This window comes from Solanum lycopersicum, chromosome 7, assembly GCF_036512215.1.
Source record: "Solanum lycopersicum chromosome 7, SLM_r2.1".
Taxonomy (NCBI): Eukaryota; Viridiplantae; Streptophyta; class Magnoliopsida; order Solanales; family Solanaceae; genus Solanum; species Solanum lycopersicum.
Window position 1 is genome coordinate 19,238,869 of NC_090806.1, and position 20,865 is coordinate 19,259,733.

Genomic DNA, 20,865 nt, shown 5'->3' on the forward strand with positions numbered 1-20,865 from the left:
GATATCTTTACACGTTTTAAGGGACGTTTTGGACTATTCCTACTTTAATTATAAAGTTAGAGGGTTAATGTTAATAAGTCTAATTACTTGGGGGTTAAAAGAGGTAACCTTAAGTTAATTAGTGGGTTATTATTGTAATCTTTTATTCTTAATTATATACTAATTAGGGTAAAAGAAAGAGGGTTTGAATAAAGAAAATAGAAAGAACAAGAGAGAGAGCGAGAATCGAACGAGGAAGAGAGAAACAAAGCTTGGGAAACTGCTTGCTCTATCACGAATCTTCGGTGGAGGTAGGTTATGGTTTTTATACTATTCATAGTAAACTCTCAATAGCGAATGATATGTATGGGTAGTATTGTAAACCCTTCTATATGCTTAATTGTATGCTTGCATGAATGTGATTATGTAATTGTGATAAAATAAGCATGATGAAGCTATTGAATCCGAAATCTTGAAAAAGAAACCCTAATCTACTTTGTTAATGATGATGCCTTGGTATAAAGGAAGGCTTGATGAACGAAAGTAGTGAGATTAGGGGACCGGGTGCCACGTTCCGGTACCACGATAGTATATGAGGATCGGAGTGTCACGTTCCGACACCAGTATAGTATATGGATCGGGTACCACGTTCTGGTACCAGAATAGTATATGAGGATCGGAGTGTCACATTCCGACACCAGGATAGTAAATGGATCGGGTGCCACGTTCCGGTACAAGGATAGAATATGGATCGGGTGTCACGTTCCGACACCAGGATAGAATGAGGATCGGAGTGTCACGTTCTGACAGCAGGATAGTATATGAGGAGCGGGGTGTCACGTACCGACACAAGAGGAATAAAGATAATGAATCTTGAAAGATGTTAATATACTCAATCTAATGAAACTAATTACCAAATGGGTATAATGAGGAGGCGTGAGTCCTCATTGATGAGCTTGGTATTGTAACCAAAGGTTATGGTAATTGTAAATGCTGCATGCTAAGGATATTAGTTGATTTTATGATATTACTTAATATATACTATTTTCTATTTTGAGTTGGCCGATGATACCTACTCAGTACTTGTGTTTGTACTGACCCCCCTACTTTTATGTTTTCTTCTTGTTTATTTGTGGAGTGCAGCAAACATACCGTCATCCTCAACTCAACCGCAATTCTAGTCAGTCTTCGTCACATCGGATCTTCAAGGTGAGCTAATTCTTCTAGCTTGGACTGGATCTTCTTCCTCATGTCTTGATGCCTTGAAGTTCCGGCATGGACTAGCTTTTACTTGTTTTAGCTTTTAGAATACTCTTAGTTTAGTAATTTGATCATAGATGTTCTTGTGATGATGACTTCCAGGTTTTGGGGAATAATAGATGTTGAATTTTAGAAGTTAATGAATTGGTTTTATTTAATGAGTTTGAGTCTTCCGCATTATTTACTGTTGATATTATATTGAAATGTTAGAGTTTAGATTGGTTGGTTCGCTCACATAGGAGGGTAAGTGTGGATGCCAGTCACGGCCCGGATTTGGGTCGTGACATCTACACACACACATATATATATACACACACACACACACAAATATATATATATATATATGTGTGTGTGTGTGTGTGTGTGTGTGTATGTATGTATATGTATATATATGTGTGTGTGTGTGTGTGTGTGTATATATATATATAAAGTTTCACTAATACTTAAATTAAGATAATGTGAGTGTATACCTAGAGTCTTCAAATCCTAAGTTTGCTTTTGCGTGTAAATTTAAGCTACTCTCCATTTTTTATTATTACGGTATTTCAAGTTGAGCCAAATCATGGTTCATCAAAGTATAAATTATATAAATCACATAGTGTAAGGAATAAATTACATCTTATCCCTGCTTTTATTCTAATTACAATAATCCCTTAAAATTTCACCCTTTTTGATACTTAACTCAACATCCGTATACATTAATTCTGATACAAGAAATATATGTTTATTGAGCTAAAAAAGGGAACAAAATCTTTTTTGTTGCGCTTAAAATGGAAAAAACAGGTAAATTAACTATCCAATCCATAAATTACGCAATTAATTTATTGTCACTGCTAATCAGTCTCTACCAAAGCAAAACAACTTGAGAAAAATTCAAATTTCAAATTTTTTCTCCCAAATTGTTAAAAATCTTTTATATTTCTATTCAAAATTATTGAAAAATTGAGTTGATACATCATAAATATCTCTATTTTATTGAGAGATTCAAGAATCTAATTTGAGAAAGAGAGATGAGTTGAATCAATCATTGTAGCTTGGAGATTGACGAGTTGAGGAAAATCTGAAGATCCGATACATTACAGAGACTATTGTTTTTTTATCCCTATACAATTGTTTGACGACCCTGTTAAAAAATATTAAGATTCAAAATTCTTCTCTGTGTTCATTGAAAATCGTTTCAGGTTTTTTATTATTCTTGTTCTTCTAGTAGCATCAGCTTGGCAAAATTATGGTGAAGTTTTGAGTGAAAATTTTTTATTTTACGAAGCTGAGAGATCTGGGTAACTTCCTCATAATCAGAGAGTTAAATGGACGGGTAATTCTGAAATTAATGATGAAAAATCTTGCGGGGTATGTTATAAAATTAATTAGCTATATTTTAGTTGTGAATGGTTTGTAATGAATTTGAGTTTAATTTTATGGGGGAATTTTTTTCCAGATTGATTTGCTTGGAAGTTATACTGATTCCGGTGATATGTGAATCTAGTTTGCCCGTGGCATGTTGTCATGGTGTATTTTGGAATATGAAAGACAAATGGTTGCTAGTGGTGAACTAAGTCATGATATGAATGTTGTTAAGTGGAGTATTGATTATCTACTCAAAGCTCATTCTGAACCTTATCTTCATTACGGAGATATGTCCTGTAGTTAATTTTTTGATTTGTGATCTCGAGATGTTGTAGAATCAATTTTTTTGTGAATAGTTGTATCATTAGTTATTGTGATGTATCCGATAGTTGATTTTAGATTGATACATTAGTATGTGCTAGTTATTAAGTATCAAATACCATTTTTAGTTGCCAAAAGAATGAATATTTAGTAGTAATTTGTATTAATGTATCATGGTCATCAATGTATATCAAATACGTGTGATACACATTAGCTATTAATATGTATTTGTATTAGTTGTCAATTTGGATTTTTTAATTCTTCCAAAGGTAGTAGAAAATTACATCAATGCGCTACACAATGAATCATAAAAAATAAAATACAAGGGTTAAAAAAATAAATATCATAATTTGATACATAATAAAGTAGTTAAACATTGACAATGTTATGTATCATATACCTATTATTGAAACTGATATGTAGTGCTCTAATTATAAAACATGATGATCTACATATCAAGATTATTATTGGATAATATATACATATACATATACATAACCTTCTAAATTGGATAAGATTGAAGAATCATGAAAGATTATAGAAACATAACATACAACTAATTTTGGTACTGTCTATATAGCCTTTTAAACTTAATTGAATTGAAGATACATTGTAGAACTCGATATATATAAATTATATATTATGTAGTATTTATGTCTCAAGTACATTTATATTGAGCAGGATAAACACTACAACAACGATATTAGAAAATTATAGATGAAAAAGCTAAATAAATATTTAAACGATAATTCAAGAACTAGAAGAAAATTTGATGAAAAAAATAGTTCTATATCTTTAGGAACTAGAAATTGATAAACTAGAAAGAGAATAAATTTGAAATTAAAAGAAAAAGTAACAAATTGCTAATCCGTGAGAGTGATTTTAAGCATGAAAATAGGAACAAATATCTTTGGGTTAAAGAGTTGCGAGTTATGTATATGGAGAAGTAGAGATGGAAAGGAAAATAGGAATTTTTCTAATATTTTGAATGGTAGGGAACTTTAGAAAATATGAAAAGAAAGGTTGTATAGTTAAGTAATTTGTTCTTAAAACAATAGATATTTCCATCTATTTGCTCCGAAATTTGTAGTACAACCAAAGTGTTGTAACGTGTAATTTGTTTATATTAGACATAAATAATATATTTTGTCAACATAAAGAAGATTTTCACAAAAAAACATTGACTCCTTAATACTACTACAAAAATAACTTTTAGCGGCATTAAATATTGACACTAATAAAGAATGCTAACGTCTTTATCGGCATTAGTTAAGAACCAATGTCTCTAAAGGCTTTAGGGACATATATAAAGAGTGACAATTATTAATAAAAAAAATATTTAACAACAATTAAGAATTAAATATCGCTAATAGTTATTTTTGTTATAATGTAACCAAATAAAAACATTTATTACATAGATTTATGATGAACAATTGGTCAAATATATGATAATTTCTTGTTCCAAAAGTTAAACGTTTTGTAGAGCATGAAGGTGTCTAGAAGCAAGTGATTAAAAATGGGTTATTAAGTAGTAGAGTCTTATACCCTGACAACACCTAAATCATGTGCACAGTGACATGCACTAATTAATGAGCATTTTTTGTGAATATATAAAGCTACACCTAGTCTATACTTACAAAAAATAATAAAAAGGTAGGAAAGAATTATTACAAAGTGACTATTCCACTTTGTAACTAGATAATGTAAACCACACCATTCATGTCAAAGTTAATGTATCAATCTCAAAATCATTATAATATTTTTATTTTTACTTGATATTTAATATTTATATTGAAACTTAATTAAATTTAAATTTGCATTGAAAAGTCACACGGTAGGAGATAAGCAATTCTTCGACTCTATATCTAAGGAAATTAAAACCCAAGACCTTTCTTTAAGAATAAATAAATAGTTATCACTCCATCGTAATTTTGCGAGTATTTTTGTGTCTCGAAATGATTCATTATATGTTCCACTAAGGCTTGACTTATATTGAGACACATCATTATTACTTGGTAATCTTCCACTACCGGAGTGTGCTCATCCTTGTCCCCCATTTTGACTTAATAGATTTCCTCATCATACCTACCACTTGAACCTAATTTCCATTCTCTCTCTTAGCCTTAATTTATATTATGTAATATAATATATATGATCTTCAAGTTTCATATCAGTGGTTCACATACACATTATCTTTTATCAAGTCACTCTATGACATATTTAGAAAATTATTATGATAGTCGTATAAATTCTTATAATAAACATATTAGTAATTAATATACTAAAAATAATATTTCGTCCGTCCCATTTTATATAAAGTAGTTTGATTCGAAAGAAATAAAAACTTTTAAAATTAGTGGTCCAAAATGAATAATAGAAATTTATGTGACTTAAATCATATTATTAAGGATAAAATAGACAATTCATAGTTGAATTATTATGTAATATAGAAATGTATTATTCATTTTGAAATGAAAGTAAGCTCCATAAATTGAAATAATATAATTTTGTTGGTTTTTCAAAATCAAATAGAATAGCAAAAAAAGGTTGAAAAAGTCTCGCTATAATTATCTTTATATAACCAACTTAAAATAAAATCTGTCAAACTTAAAATTCAAAAATCCTAAAATATCTCAACAAAGCTGACAAAATTTTGTGATTTGTTAATACACACATATGGTATTTCTTAATTATATAATACTATATGTATTGGCTAATAGTGCACGTCTTTGTATCATAAGATAGTAGCTTGCTAGAATCACCTTTTTGACTTTAATTTGTGATTTGATTGCCTCAAGCAATAGGTACACTCACTCTCAAAGTGCTTTAATACTATATATATATATATATATATATATATATATATATATATATATATATATAATGAGTGAATTTATAAAATGAGGCACTAATCTCAAAACACTTGATTAATTAGGAAAATGGCTACCACTTTGTTTCTGGCTTTTCTTTGTTTTTCTCAAGTTATCTACTTGAATACCATCCCAATTACAAGTAAGTTATCACATTTCAAATTAATTAACATCCATCAATACATATATATATTTTTTTTAAGGTTGTGTTACATATACTTATTTTCATTGTTAGGATGCAGTAATTTGGTGTACAAAGCTCAACAACATGAGAACACACGAACAATGGTAACTATTTGTATATCTTCTTTCTTTCTTTTCGGAGAAACAATATTACTCCTTTCTTAATTTATTGTTTTATTTTGGTCAAATATTTATCAGGAGAATATAGAGGCTGAGAATATGAAACTAGGTGATGTTGTCATTAGAAGAATGGATGTTGAGGTCAATGACTATCCAAGTTCTGGAGCGAATAATCGCCACACTCCGAGCCACCCCTAGAGATATATGTATGTATTTAGAGGCAGATTTGGGATGTCAAGCTAAGATCAATACGTTCGTTCACGATCCGGCCTCAGGCTATTTGTGTGTTAGTAATAAGTAGTGATAGATATGTGTGCTTTAGATGTTTAGGACTATTATGTTATTATGGAAATCTAATAATTAAATGGATTCATCTTTTGTCACGATCCAAAAATAGACGTGATGACAATGGTCTTATCCCACAAAGACAAGTCAGCTTAAAACTCAACTATTACAATAAAATGCGAAAAGTTTACTATCAACTTACATTATACCCCAAAACCTGGTGGTCACGTGTACAAGCCTCTAAAGTATTACAATTGAATCAAACGAAAATATAAGTCTCAAATGAGCTTGTTTCTAGAATAGTACAAGATCAAAACTATGAAGAAAGAGAGTCCGCTGAAACGACAAACAACTACCTCACAAATCTCCAAGAAGCCTCGGAAAAGAAGAGAATGACAAGTACAACAAAAATCCAGATACTCCTACCACCCCCAACCGAACCTCCACAACTTCAACTTGCATAAAAATACGCCCAACCTAACAACTCACGATTAACAGTGCACATAGTTCAACAAGAACACTTAAACAAATTATATATCCTCAACAACAACACTTAAACAAATTACACATCGTCAACAGCAATACTTCAACAAATCACGTATCGTCAACAACAATACTTTAACAAATTACATATCCTCAATAACAAGCTCAATATTAATCAATCACCAATTCCACAGAAAGGCAATCACAAGATCAGCAAAACACGATATCAAGTTCACTAATGATAAGTATGTGCAATGCAATGGAATGTAATGTCAAGTATAATGATGCATGTCTGACCTAGTGATACACACCCGTTGTCTCTTAGTACGGGACCCATGGGGGACATATCTGTCCATGCATCTTTCGCGACGCACGACACGACCCTCGATAAAAGTAACCATCGCGATGCGCGATACATCTCTCGAAATATAGTATCCATCGCGGCGCGCGATACGTCCCTCGAAATGGTACTTCCTCTTTAAGTTCTCATTCTTTCTCAATGCACATAACACTTGTCACAACCATGTCATAAAAAAATGCAAATGACATGTTCACACAAATAAAGAGGATATGACCATCTTCACAACACTGCACAATTCACAACCACATCAAAAATGATTCAACAAACATTTCAAACCATTATTTATTATCAACACATCATACATAAACAATTATTCACATTGCCTTTTATTACCCTTTGTTTTCATCATTAGAATTATTCAATGTGGACAAGTCAACCCATCAACAAGTCCCATTACTCCCACACATATACCACAAAGAAATATACGCATTTCATACACTCACCAAGAGTTTTGAAATCCACTTGGCTCAATTAGTCGAATAATCTCGGGACTTGAGTCTTCCCTTTATGTTGAACTTCCAACTCAAAACAATCTATTCAAATAAATGACCACGATAAGATTTCAAAACTAAGAATACACGTGTTATTATGTGTCTAGCCTTTACACGTGTCATACTTTCTCCAAAAAAAAAAGGCTAACACAATTTCATTTTAAGAACCCTAGACCTAAAACCCTTATTTATCCAAATTATTGTGATAATTCTATGCGATATATGAACATTAGCAGCTAGACTTGAAAGTGATCGTAGTGAAACCATTCGGTAACCGTCATTAACATTATGCATAAAACACACTGTTATCCAACATTGAATATCATTATATAATTATTTTTATATTAAACTCCATCAATGCATCACCAATACTCCTTCCAATCATTTAGTCTAATATTACCTAATAATTAGACTAAGGCCTTGCCAATTATTATTAACCAATATTGAACTATTAAAATTGAAATCTATATGATAATATAAACAACAATAACAATTTCCTGCCAGCCCACTCAATTTTGTCTCCTGGCCCTAAGTGAATTACGTACTACTACCATTAAAATATTAATACAATTGTTATTCACTAATATTATAACCTGATGCTAATAAATTATAGAAATTAAAGGCATTCCAATAAGCTAAACCTTGCGTTAATTTCCTTTTTTTTACCGAAACAATACTTGTGTTGATCATCATCCCACACATCATCCGGCAGAAGTAAATACTTTTTTGTGTATTGCAAAACCTCTCCCAAACAACCAGCCAATTACGCTTTCGCCTCCCTTTCTACTTTCTTTTTCTGCTTTTTGCGTGAATGCTACGAAGCAGCAACAATTTTTAAGCCTATATTTTTTCCAATTGGGTGTAGCTCATTTATTTTTATTTTGTTATTATATAAAACTTAAATAACTCTTGATGTATTTTAAAAATTATAATACACATTTTCATAATTCATAAATTATTTATAAAAGTTACTAAAAAGGTTTAACTTATAAAAATGGGTAAAATTCATAAAACGACTAAAAGGGTCATTACATTATTCATCACTAAAAATCATGTTCATCCTCGAACATAATGAAGTAAAATAAATATTAACCGATGTTATCAAAAGCCTGAGTTAAGACCCACCAGTCAGTGTTCATCTCTCATAGTGAGCTCCTCCTTAAGACCATTCCATCAAGATCAACTACTAAAAGCTACACTCTTAAATCAAACTTTGGTGCATCTACAGATCAAGAGTGATAATCAAACCACTAACTAACCCATGAACCCAATCTAAACTTAAACCCATTGGATCTTAGCACAACCATCATGATGAATATTTTCTCACATAACCAAGATAACATTCTAAATCGATATCGAGTACAACCCGAAGTAAACTTTAATCAACCATCACATACTTATAATGCTCACTATCACAAATTTTATCAAGATTATTCTTTATACATCACAACATTTTCACGAGCTTAAGTTATAAAAATCTGATCTTTAGACATCGGGTACCCATCAAGGTAGAATCAAATTTATCTAACCCAAAGAAACATAAGATTAAGTAAACACCCAACACGCGATACACTTCAAATGTAGAACCTCTAACAACACTCATAGACTATTTTAACTCTTCATACGTCTTATATGAGTTCTCATAAGCAAGATTATAAATGTAGACCTACTTATATACTTCAACTATCCCAATGAACACCAGATCTATGATAGCTGAAATAACCAATGTCTTCCCAAAGATCTGACCCTAGGACATAAGAGGATCGGTACATCCGATGCACCACTAAGGATTCACCCACAGATATAGAAACACACATTAGCATATGCAACGAATCATACTCTAAACCATGTTTGAAACAAAGAAAGTGGATCAAATAAAGATGCACGAAACCAAAATCGAATAACACAATACTCCCTCCATAGTGCCCATATCAACATTTTCATTTAGTCCATCCTTATATTGTCTACAGACAATTCATCGGTTTGGTTTCATTAAGATTGTACCTATACTCGATTTATTAGACCCAACATACTTCTTACAGTTTTCCATTTAAGCTAACATTCTTAATACCAACAAACAACATAAGTATACCAGTCATTTACCCAAATTGTTTCTACTATCAAAATCTTCATAACAAACACATTATCGCCTCCATAATTTTAAAACTACGGCTCCCTCTTTTTTCTCCATTTAAGCATTTCATGAAAAATACAGGTCACAATTGAGACTAATAGCACTAATTTCATATCTAAAAGTACTTTACCATCGAGATACAACCATTGAATCAAACTTAATGTCAATTCCACAAAATATTCGGATACCAAAGTTTCACTAATATTCAAAACCATCATATACCTCCTACCAATACTTAATAAATTCTTGGTTACTCTAATAATTCAAATACCATAACCTCATAACATCTACTCACCATCGAATGCCTATGTAACACATCATAACAATCTGTATCGTCCCATCAACGAAGTATTTTGATATCCTCAAATACTCATTAATTATTTAAAACTATAGGTCCACACTGTTTAACATAAATAAATTACCTTACATAAGAATACATAATCTTACACCCTCACCGTTTTTCACCCAAATAAAAATTTTATATTCATAAAAATTGATGACAAATTCCTGGTAAGCCTATACCGAACAAATTCACATCTATAGAAATATTAGAACTTATATATGTAAATTCATACATCCTTCAACTTCGAACCATGAATTCTATATTAGAGGTCTTATTCATTAACTTCTCTTAAATTCTTCCGATGACACAAAATTATGAATATCTTGAACTCTTCAATACACCAACTCTTATTTCTTTAGGTCACTCGCTTACCAATCTTATCCTTTGACCAACAACCCATGATATTTTTACGTTATCCTCTAAATCCAAATATTATGTGTAATCCCCATTCGGTATAACAATCAAAAGTAACTAAATTTACTATTCAAAAATGCATAAGTCCTTCCAAATGCTTCATACTTAATGTGATCAATCATTTCTTAGCTTACCAATCCATACCTTAACAAACACACTACCACAAATCTAAATTCACAATGAAGAACTTCAATTTATTCCAACTGTGTAACACATTCTTATTATCTATCAACTCTAATTCATACATTGAAGAACTTTATGAATTCACGTTTCTTAACTTATTATTGATCGCCTCTCCATCAAACTTATCAAATTTTTTTGCTAAAAATTCCTACCATATTTATTATCAAACTCAAAACCACAAAAGAACTAATTACCATACTGGAGATGAACATCCATACACTCCTTTTCAATTTTTATCCAATAGTTTTTAACCAACATGATGATCCTGTGACATGATATATTTCCATAATCAAAGAAAACCAGGTGAAATCATGTATTTCTAAATTCAATTCTCAAACCCTCTGAAGATACCTCTTTAACCCTTACAGTCAAAGGAAATATTCTTCTTCTCACCTCTTTCCGAATGCTACACTATATCCCGCTAAATTATTTATTTAATTTCTTATTATGACTCTAGCCCTTTTAAATTCTACTCGAGCAGTGTTTCAACACCTCCTATAACTTTTTTTTGTAACTCGCTACTCACCAAATAATAGCAAATCATAACATTAGATACTCGCAAGTTTTCATTACCATGCAAAAATCTGTTTAGCCAACAATCTTTATCATATAGTTCACCTCAATCGTAATCCATCACGAGCTCTTATCACCATCATGCTTAGTTATCTCTATTCATCACCACGAAATCAACCTTTTCATCAATATGACACTTTAAAATACAATTAAACCAATCAATATCAAAGGACTAATCAAATATCATATGCACTTTCTTACTAACATTTTCAATTACCTATATACTCATTGAGACTTCCTTTACCTATAAGTTTTTCATTCTGGTATCTATCCATTTACTTTGCCTATTTCTCATTTAGAAACCTCAAGATACACTCCACAAATTAACGTATTATACCATACCAACAATCCACCACTAAAATATCCTTTATAACAATGTTTTAACTAAAGCACCTGTCACGACCCAAAAATGGGCGTGATGGCACTCATCTTATCCCACCAATACAAGTCAGCCTAAAACCCAATATCTAACAAAGTGCGGAAGTAAATGACAATCCAACAACAATTTCTATAAAAGAAAACCAAGTCAAATTAATTCAATCCCCAAAACCAGGTTGTTACGTGCACAAGCCTCTAGTGTAAAAATTAGAATTGGAACAAAATAGAAATCTAAATGAAGTTGTCTTTCAAGTAAAAACAAAGTCATAAACTGGAGTAGGAAAGTTCACTGAGATGACAAGCAGCTACCTCACAATCCTCCACAAGATGCCTTGGAAACGAAGAGAATGGAAGGTATCACTGAAATCCCGGCTCGTAACCTACAAAAATTTGTAGAAGCAAGGGGTGAGTACCAAACCACGCGGTACCCAACAAGCAAACCTCTAAACACAAGTTAAGTGAACAAAATACGGGTACTCCTTACACCCTATCTAAACCTCCACGCTACAGCCTAACAGTTTACCAAACACGCCACTCAATAACCACACTCTATTAGTTTACACATTCTCAATAACAACTCAATATTCAACAATCACAAAATTCACAGAGAAACAATCACAAGATCAGCAAAACACATGTTCAAGTTCATCAATAATAAAATGTGCAATGCCATGAGATGCAATGTCAAATATCGTGATGCATGTCTTTCTTAACGATGCATACCCGCTGTCTCTCAGTCCGGGACCCATGGGGGACATATCTGTCCATGCATCTGTCGCGGCGCACGACACGACCCTTGATAAATAGTAACCTTCACGGTGCGCGATACGTCCCTCGAAATATAATATCCATCGCGGCGCGCGATACGACCCTCGAAAATAGTACATCATCCTCTTACTACAACCATGTCTCAGACACAATGCAAATGACATGCTCAAATGAAAAGGGGGAGATAACCATTTGATAACAAAGCACAATTTACAACAAGAAATACAACACCAACAAATAAACAACAAGTCTCCAAATCATTCTCAACATCACACAAGGAAATACACGAATTTCGTACGCTTAACAAAAGTTTAGAAATCCACTTGCCTTAGCCAATCGAATAATTACTCTTGGACTTGAGCCTTCCCTTTCCGTTGAGCTTCTGAACCAATGGAATCTATTCAAGTACATATTCACAACAAGGTTTCAGAAGTAACAACACTCACACTTTTATGTGTTTAACCTTGACCTAAAAATACACTCCAAATTTGTAATCAAGTTTGTAATTCTTGATGTCAATTAAAATTTACACTATCATAGTTTTCAAGTTTCAAGTTTAGAGTTGCATCCCAAATTTTTCCAACGTCATAATTTAAATGGTACTCACAAAATTTTATTCATCTAGTATTTAAATTACATACCAATATATCAAAACTTGAACCATAATATAATAATCAAAACTATGAAAACTACCCTACAATGGATGTGAAGTAACGTTTTTTTTAAAATATGTGCCCTAAATTTCCAGAACTTCACCAGTCACTTTTACAAACATAAAACATACCAAAATTTCCATTTCACTATTTGGGCACCTAAATTTTTTTTTTTAAATTTCTGCCTAACACCTTTTATTGCAGTCCAATGATTGGCTATATGACCAATCATTGGCTACCATTAACAACAAAATACTAATATTCTTAGTAAACATAATGGCATAAGATCCAAATTCATCCACCCACTTATAATAATAATCTAATTGGAAGAGTTGCAAGTTATAACATAATATATATGAATTTCCTATGAGATTAAAAATCAGAAACTTGAATCCACAGAATTAAATATACCTGCACTTTCGTTCTTCGCTCAACGCAGCCGCAAGTTGGTTTTCTTTCTACTTCTAAATTTTTTTTCTCTAAATTTATTTTGTTTATTAAAACTGACAAACCCACTAACTTATTACTAATACATGGCCTAGTGGTAAAGAATTTTTCAATAAATTATCACTTTAACCCATTAACTATCAGTTAAGTCATTTATCTATAATTACTCCTCAATTAATTAACTCAAGTTAAGCAAATATTTAAAATTTCAAAAAATAACCTTCCGGGTCATTACATTATCCACCACTAAAATCATGTTCGTCCTCGAACATAAAGTAAAAGAAAGTACCTGATGTTTCAAAAAGTTGAGGATATCTGTCACGCATGTCGGACTCTGTCTCCCATGTTGCTTCTCTTACTGAACGGTGCTTCCATTGCACCTTCACTGAAACAAGCTCCTTGGTCCTAAGCTTTCGGATTTGCCTATCCAATATAGCTATAGGCTCCTCCTCATATGTCAAGTCTGGACCCATCTCCACAGAATCGAGTGAAATCTCATGAGATTCAGCCGGAATATACTTCCGAAGCATAGAGACATGGAAAACAGGATGAATTGCCGACAAACTAGGTGGCAAGGCCAACTTATAGGCCACCTCTCCCACTCGGCTCAAAATCTCAAAAGGTCCAATGAACCTAGGGCTAAGCTTGCCCTTCTTTCCAAGCCTCATCACACCCTTCATGGGTGATACTCGGAGCCAAACATGATCACCCTCCATAAATACTAAGGCTCTAACTCTCCAGTCTGCATAACTCTTCTGTCGACTCTGGGCTGTCAACAGTCTATACTGAATCATACGAACTTGTTCCATAGCATCACTAAGCAAGTCTGTATCCAAAGAGTCCATCTCCGCGGAATCAAACCAACCAATCGGAGATCTACACCGTCTACCATACAATGCCTCAAATGGGGCCATTTGAATACTAGAGTGATAACTGTTATTATAGGCAAACTCCGCTAAGGGTAAATGTCGATCCCATCTAGCACCAAAATCGATCACACACGCTCGAAGCATATCTTCCAATACCTGAATGGTCCGCTCAGATTTACCATCTGTCTGAGGGTGAAATGCCGTACTCATATCTAACTGAGTACCCAGACCATGTTGTAATGCCTTCCAGAAGTGAGAAGTAAATAGTGAACCTCGGTCTGATATGATAGAAATAGGAACTCCATGTAGTCGCACAATCTGACTGACATATAGCTCGACTAACTTTTCTGCTGTATACTTCACCCAAACCGGGATGAAGTGGGCAGACTTGGTCAGCCTATCAACAACAACCCAAATAGAGTCATAACCACCCAATGTGGTAGGCAAACCCACAACAAAGTCCATAGTAATCCGCTCCCACTTCCAAGTAGGAATAGACATCCTTTGAGATACTCCCCCAGGCCGCTGGTGCTCACATTTGACCTGCTGGCAAGTCAAACACCTAGAAACAAAGTCTGTAATATCTCTCTTCATTCCACACCACCAGTAATGCTGACTTAGATCATGATGCATCTTCGCCGCTCCCGGATGGATGGAATACCGAGAACAATGGGCCTCCTCAAGGATCAATCTGATCAAATCACCTACCTTGGGCACACAAATCCTGCCTCCGATCCTCAAGACACCATTAGAATCAAGGACAGCCTCCTTATCTTCCCCTCTCAATACGTTGTCTCGAATGAGACATAATTTTTCATCATCAAACTGGTGTGCACGAATCTACTCGACTAAAGAAGATCAAGCCTCAATAAAAGCAATCATCCCATCACTCTCCTCTGAGATCTGTAATTGGACAAGACTTTTAGCTAACAATTGAACATCTCTAGCCAATGGACTCTCCTCAACACTAAGAGATGCAAGACTCCCCATGCTATGAGTCTTCCTACTCAAAGCATCGGCCACAACATTGGCCTTCCCCGGATGATACAGAATGGTCACATCATAGTCCTTCAACAACTCAAGCCATCTTCGTTGCCTCAAGTTCAAATCCCTCTGGCTAAAGATATACTAAAGACTCCGATGATCAGTGAAGATCTCACAATGCACCCCATACAAATAATGACGCCATAACTTAAGTACAAATACCACAGCCGCCAACTCCAAATCATGAGTAGGGTAGTTCTTCTCATGGGATTTCAACTGCCGAGAAGCATAAGCAATCACTTTCCCCTTCTGCATCAACACACCACCCAAACCAACTCCTGAAGCATCACAATACACAGTAAAGTCTACACCTTCCTCAGGTAGAGTCAACACAGGAGCAGAAGTCAACAAAGTCTTGAGCTTTTGAAAGCTCTCCTCACACTCATCAGACCACTGAAAACTCACATCATGTCGAGTCAATCTAGTCAATGGAGCTGCAATAGTAGAGAAACTCTGAACAAATCGTCGATAATAGCCTGCCAATCCCACAAAACTCCTAATCTCAGTAGGTGAAGTAGGTCGCGTCCATCCTTTAACTGCCTCAATCTTGGCCGGATCTACTCTAATACCCTCCTTGGAAACCACATGTCCTAAAAATGTCACAGAAGTAAGCCAGAACTCACACTTTGAGAACTTGGCATACAATTTCTCTTCTCTCAACCTCTGAAGTACAATCCTCAGGTGTCTGACATGGTCCTCCTCAGTCTTAGAGTAAACCAAGATGTCATCGATGAAAACAATCACAAAAGAATCAAGGTATGGTCGAAACACCCCATTCATCAACTCCATGAATGATGCAGGGGCATTAGTCAATCCGAAGGACATCACTAGGAACTCATAATGCCCATACCGAGTTCGAAAAGCTGTCTTAGGGATATCTGATGCCCTAATCTTCAACTGATGATACCCAGACCTCAAATCAATCTTAGAGAACAATGATGCTCCGTGTAAGTGATCAAATAAGTCATCAATACGCGGAAGAGGATACTTATTCTTCACTGTTACCTTGTTCAACTGTCTGTAATCAATACACATTCTCATAGTCCCATCCTTCTTCTTCACAAATAATACAGGGGCACCCCAAGGTGACACACTAGGGCGAATAAAACCCTTACTCAATAAATCCTGCAACTGATCCTTCAATTCTTTCAACTCTGCTGGAGCCATACGGTATGGAGGGATAGAAATAGGCTTAGTGCCCGGCTCCAAATCAATAGCAAAATCGATATCCCTATCGGGAGGAACACCTGGAAGATCAGAAGGAAATACATCGAGAAACTCCTGAACCACGGGAACAGAGTCCATTGGAGGTGGTTCAACACTAGTATCCCGAATAAAAGCTAAGTAAGACAAACACCCCCTCTCCACCAGTCTCTGAGCACGGATAAAAGAGATGACCTTGCTAGGATAAGAACCACTAACACTCTTCCACTCAACCCTTGGAACACCAGGCATTGCTAAAGTCATAGTCTTAGCATTACAATCAAGGACAACATGATAAGGAGAAAGCCAATCCATACCCAAGATAACATCAAAGTCCACCATCCCCAAAATGATTAAGTCTACTCAAGTGTCATACCCAGCCAAAGAAACAAGACAGGATCGATACACTCGATCCACCACTAAGGGCTTACCCACGGGTGTAGAAACATGAATAGGTAAAGTCAAGCTATTACATATCATATCAAATTTAGCGGCAAAATACGTAGACACATAAGAGAATGTAGAACCTGGATCAAACAACACAGACGCAGGTCGATGGCATACTGGGATGATACCTGTAATAACAGCATCGAAAGTCTCCACCTCATGTCTCTCGGGGAAAGCATAGCAGTGGCCTCCTCGTCCACCTCCATTCTGGGTGGTACCTCTACCCCCACTCTGCTGAGCTGCAACACCACTACTAGAAACTCTATCACCTCTACCTGACTGAACTCTGGCACGACCTTTACCCTGTGGTGCTGGTGGTCTAGTCTGGAATGAAGAATTAGGTCGAGGCCCACCACGACCCCTTTGAGAAGTACACTGCCGCATTAGATGATCGGGATCTCCACAAGTAAAACAAAATCTCTGACCTGGGAACTGCTGTGTGGACCCTGAAAACCCACTATAATTGCCTCGCCCTGTAGGTCGCTGCTGTGAACCGTACGAGCCCTGACCTGGGCCATAAGAACCCCTAGATGTCTGGCCACCCTCAAATATCGGCATAGATGCATGAATAGGTCCCCGCTGCTGAAAAGAACTACTCACTCTCTATGATCCCCTACCTCCAGATGAGGCACCCTGAAACTGACCTGATATACGAGCTCTTTTAGAGTCCCCAAGCTCCTCTCTCTCCATCAATTCTGCCTCTTTGGCGGCGCTCACAATGGACTGGAAAGAAGTCCCCTCCCTAGATGTCCGAAAAACAGCTGACCTGATAGAGAAAGTCAATCCCCTCACAAATCTGCGGATCCTCTCTGTCTCATTTGGAATAATGGCCAACGCATGCCTAGACAACTGGCAAAAACGCGCCTCATACTCTGTAACCGATAAACCATCCTATCTCAGACTCTCAAACCTCAAGCGACTCTCCTCTCTCACGCTCCATGGGATAAAACGATCTTGGAATGCACTAGCAAACTGCTCCCAAGTCACTGGAGGAGATCCAACTGGCAAACATCCCGAATAAGTCCTCCACCAGTCTCTCGCTGGCCCACGAAGCTAGAGTGTAGCATATCGAACCCCATGTGACTCAGCTAACCCAACAACCTCTAGTAACTCTCGACAGGTACTTAGAAACTCATGTGCGTCCTCGCTCTACCCACCCTGAAACTGAGGTGGGTCCATCATTCGAAATCTCTCATACCTATGCTGATCATCCTCTGTCAGAACAACCATCGATGCAACTTGACCCCCAACTGGTGGTGCAATATCATTCTGAACCGCGGGATCTACTGGTAGTTGCCCCACCGCATCCTGAACAACCGGAGCTTGTTGCTGCTCTTGGGTCTGAGCCACCTCTCTAGTACGAGAGTCATGTGGTGTGGTAGTTGCACCACCACCCTGAGTAAAGCCCTCTAGCACACTTAACACCCTCAATAGCGTATCCTGAAGCAAAGGTGTGACTACGGGATCTGGAGGAACCTGGTCCTCTATGTCATCAATTTGAGGTTCGGTAGAGACCTCTCTAGCACGACTTCTCACTGGTGCTGCTACACGTCCACGACCTCTGGCTACTGTCGCACTACTAGCACGACCTCGAGCTCGAGATCTACCCCTACCTCTAGCTGGGGCCTCAACAACTTCCTCGGGAAGTGCCTTCCCTCTACCACCAGTAACATTAGTTCTAGTTCTCGTCATCTGTCAAAAGAGTATACAACAACTCAGTACTAAAGAAGGTGATTACGCACGATGAAAAGGAATGAACAAAAAGATGTTTTCCTAGTAATCCTTGTATCCTCTCAAAGATAAGTACAGACGTCTCCGTACTGATCCTTGAGACTCTACGTAGACTCGGCTTGTATACACGTGAGACCTATGAACCTGGGGCTCTGATACCATTTTTGTCACGACCCAAAAATAAGCGTGATGGCACTCGTCTTAGCTCACCAAGACAAGTCAGCCTAAAACCCAATATCTAACAAAGTGCGGAAGTAAATGACAATCCAACAACAATTTCTATAAAAGAAAACCAAGTCATATTAATTCAATCCCCAAAACCAGGTTGTTACGTGCATAAGCCTCTAATGTAAAAATTAGAATTGGAACAAAATAGAAATCTAAATGAAGTTGTCTTTCAAGTAAAAACAAAGTCATAAACTGGAGTGGGAAAGTTCGGTGAGATGACAAACAGCTACCTCACAATCCTCCACAAGATGCCTCGGAAACGAAGAGAATGGAAGGTATCACTAAAATTCCGGCTCGTAACCTACAAAAATTTGTAGAAGCAAGGGGTGAGTACCAAACCACGTGGTACCCAACAAGCAAACCTCTAAACGCAAGTTAAGTGAACAAAATACGGGTACTCCTTACACCCTATCTAAACCTCCACGCTACATCCTAACAGTTTACCAAACACACCACTCAATAACCACACTCTATCAGTTTACACATTCTCAATAACAACTCAATATTCAACAATCACAAAATTCACAGAGAAACAATCACAAGATCAGCAAAACACATGTTCAAGTTCATCAATAATAAAATGTGCAATGCCATGAGATGCAATGTCAAATATCGTGATGCATGTCTTTCTTAACGATACACACTCGCTGTCTCTCAGTCCGGGACCCATGGGGGACATATCTGTCCATGTCTGTCGCGGCGCACGACACGACCCTCGATAAATAGTAACCTTCGCGGCGCGTGATACGTCCCTCGAAATATAATATCTATCGCGGCGCGCGATACGATCCTCAAAAATAGTACATCATCCTCTTACTACAACCATGTCTCAGACACAATGCAAATTACATGCTAAAATGAAAAGGGGGAGATAACTATTTGATAACTAAGCACAATTTACAACAAGAAATACAACACAAACAAATAAACAACAAGTCTCCAAATCATTCTCAACATCACACAAGGAAATACACGAATTTCGTACGCTTATCAAAAGTTTAGAATTCCACTTGCCTTAGCCAATCGAATAATTACTCTTGGACTTGAGCCTTCCCTTTCCGTTGAGCTTCTGAACCAATGGAATCTATTCAAGTACATATTCACAATAAGGTTTCAGAACTAACAACACTCACACTTTTATATGTTTAACCTTGACCTAAAAATACACTCAAAATTTATAATCAAGTTTGTAATTCTTGATGTCAATTAAAATTTACACGATCATAGTTTTCAAGTTTCAAGTTTAGAATTGCATCCCATACTTTTCCAACGTCATAATTTAAATGGTACTCACAGAATTTTATTCATCTAGTATTTAAATTACATACCAATATATCAAAACTTGAACCATAATATAATAATCAAAACTATGAAAACTACCCTACAATGAATGTGAAGTAACGTTTTTTTTTAAATATGTGCCCTAAATTTCCAGAACTTCATCAGTCACTTTTGCAAACATAAAACATACCAAAATTTCCGTTTCACTATTTGGGCACCTAAATTTTTTTTTAATTTCTGCCTAACACCTTTTATTGCAGTCGAATGATTGGCTATATGACCAATCATTGGCTGCCATTAACAACAAAATACTAATATTCTTAGTAAACATAATGGCATAAGATCCAAATTCATCCACCCACTTATAATAATAATCTAATTGGAAGAGTTGCAAGTTATAACATAATATATATGAATTTCCTATGATATTAAAAACTAGAAACTTGAATCCACAAAATTAAACATACCT

General features: G+C 35.5%; 1 long non-coding RNA gene across 1 annotated transcript; it reads left to right on the forward strand.

Annotated features, from left to right (window-relative positions):
* Nucleotides 1-5,767: 5,767 nt before the first annotated feature.
* Nucleotides 5,768-6,474, forward strand: LOC101252898 (uncharacterized). Its single transcript, XR_182913.5, has 3 exons — nucleotides 5,768-5,919; nucleotides 6,013-6,065; nucleotides 6,159-6,474. It is a non-coding gene; the product is annotated as an uncharacterized lncRNA (long non-coding RNA).
* Nucleotides 6,475-20,865: the final 14,391 nt, after the last annotated feature.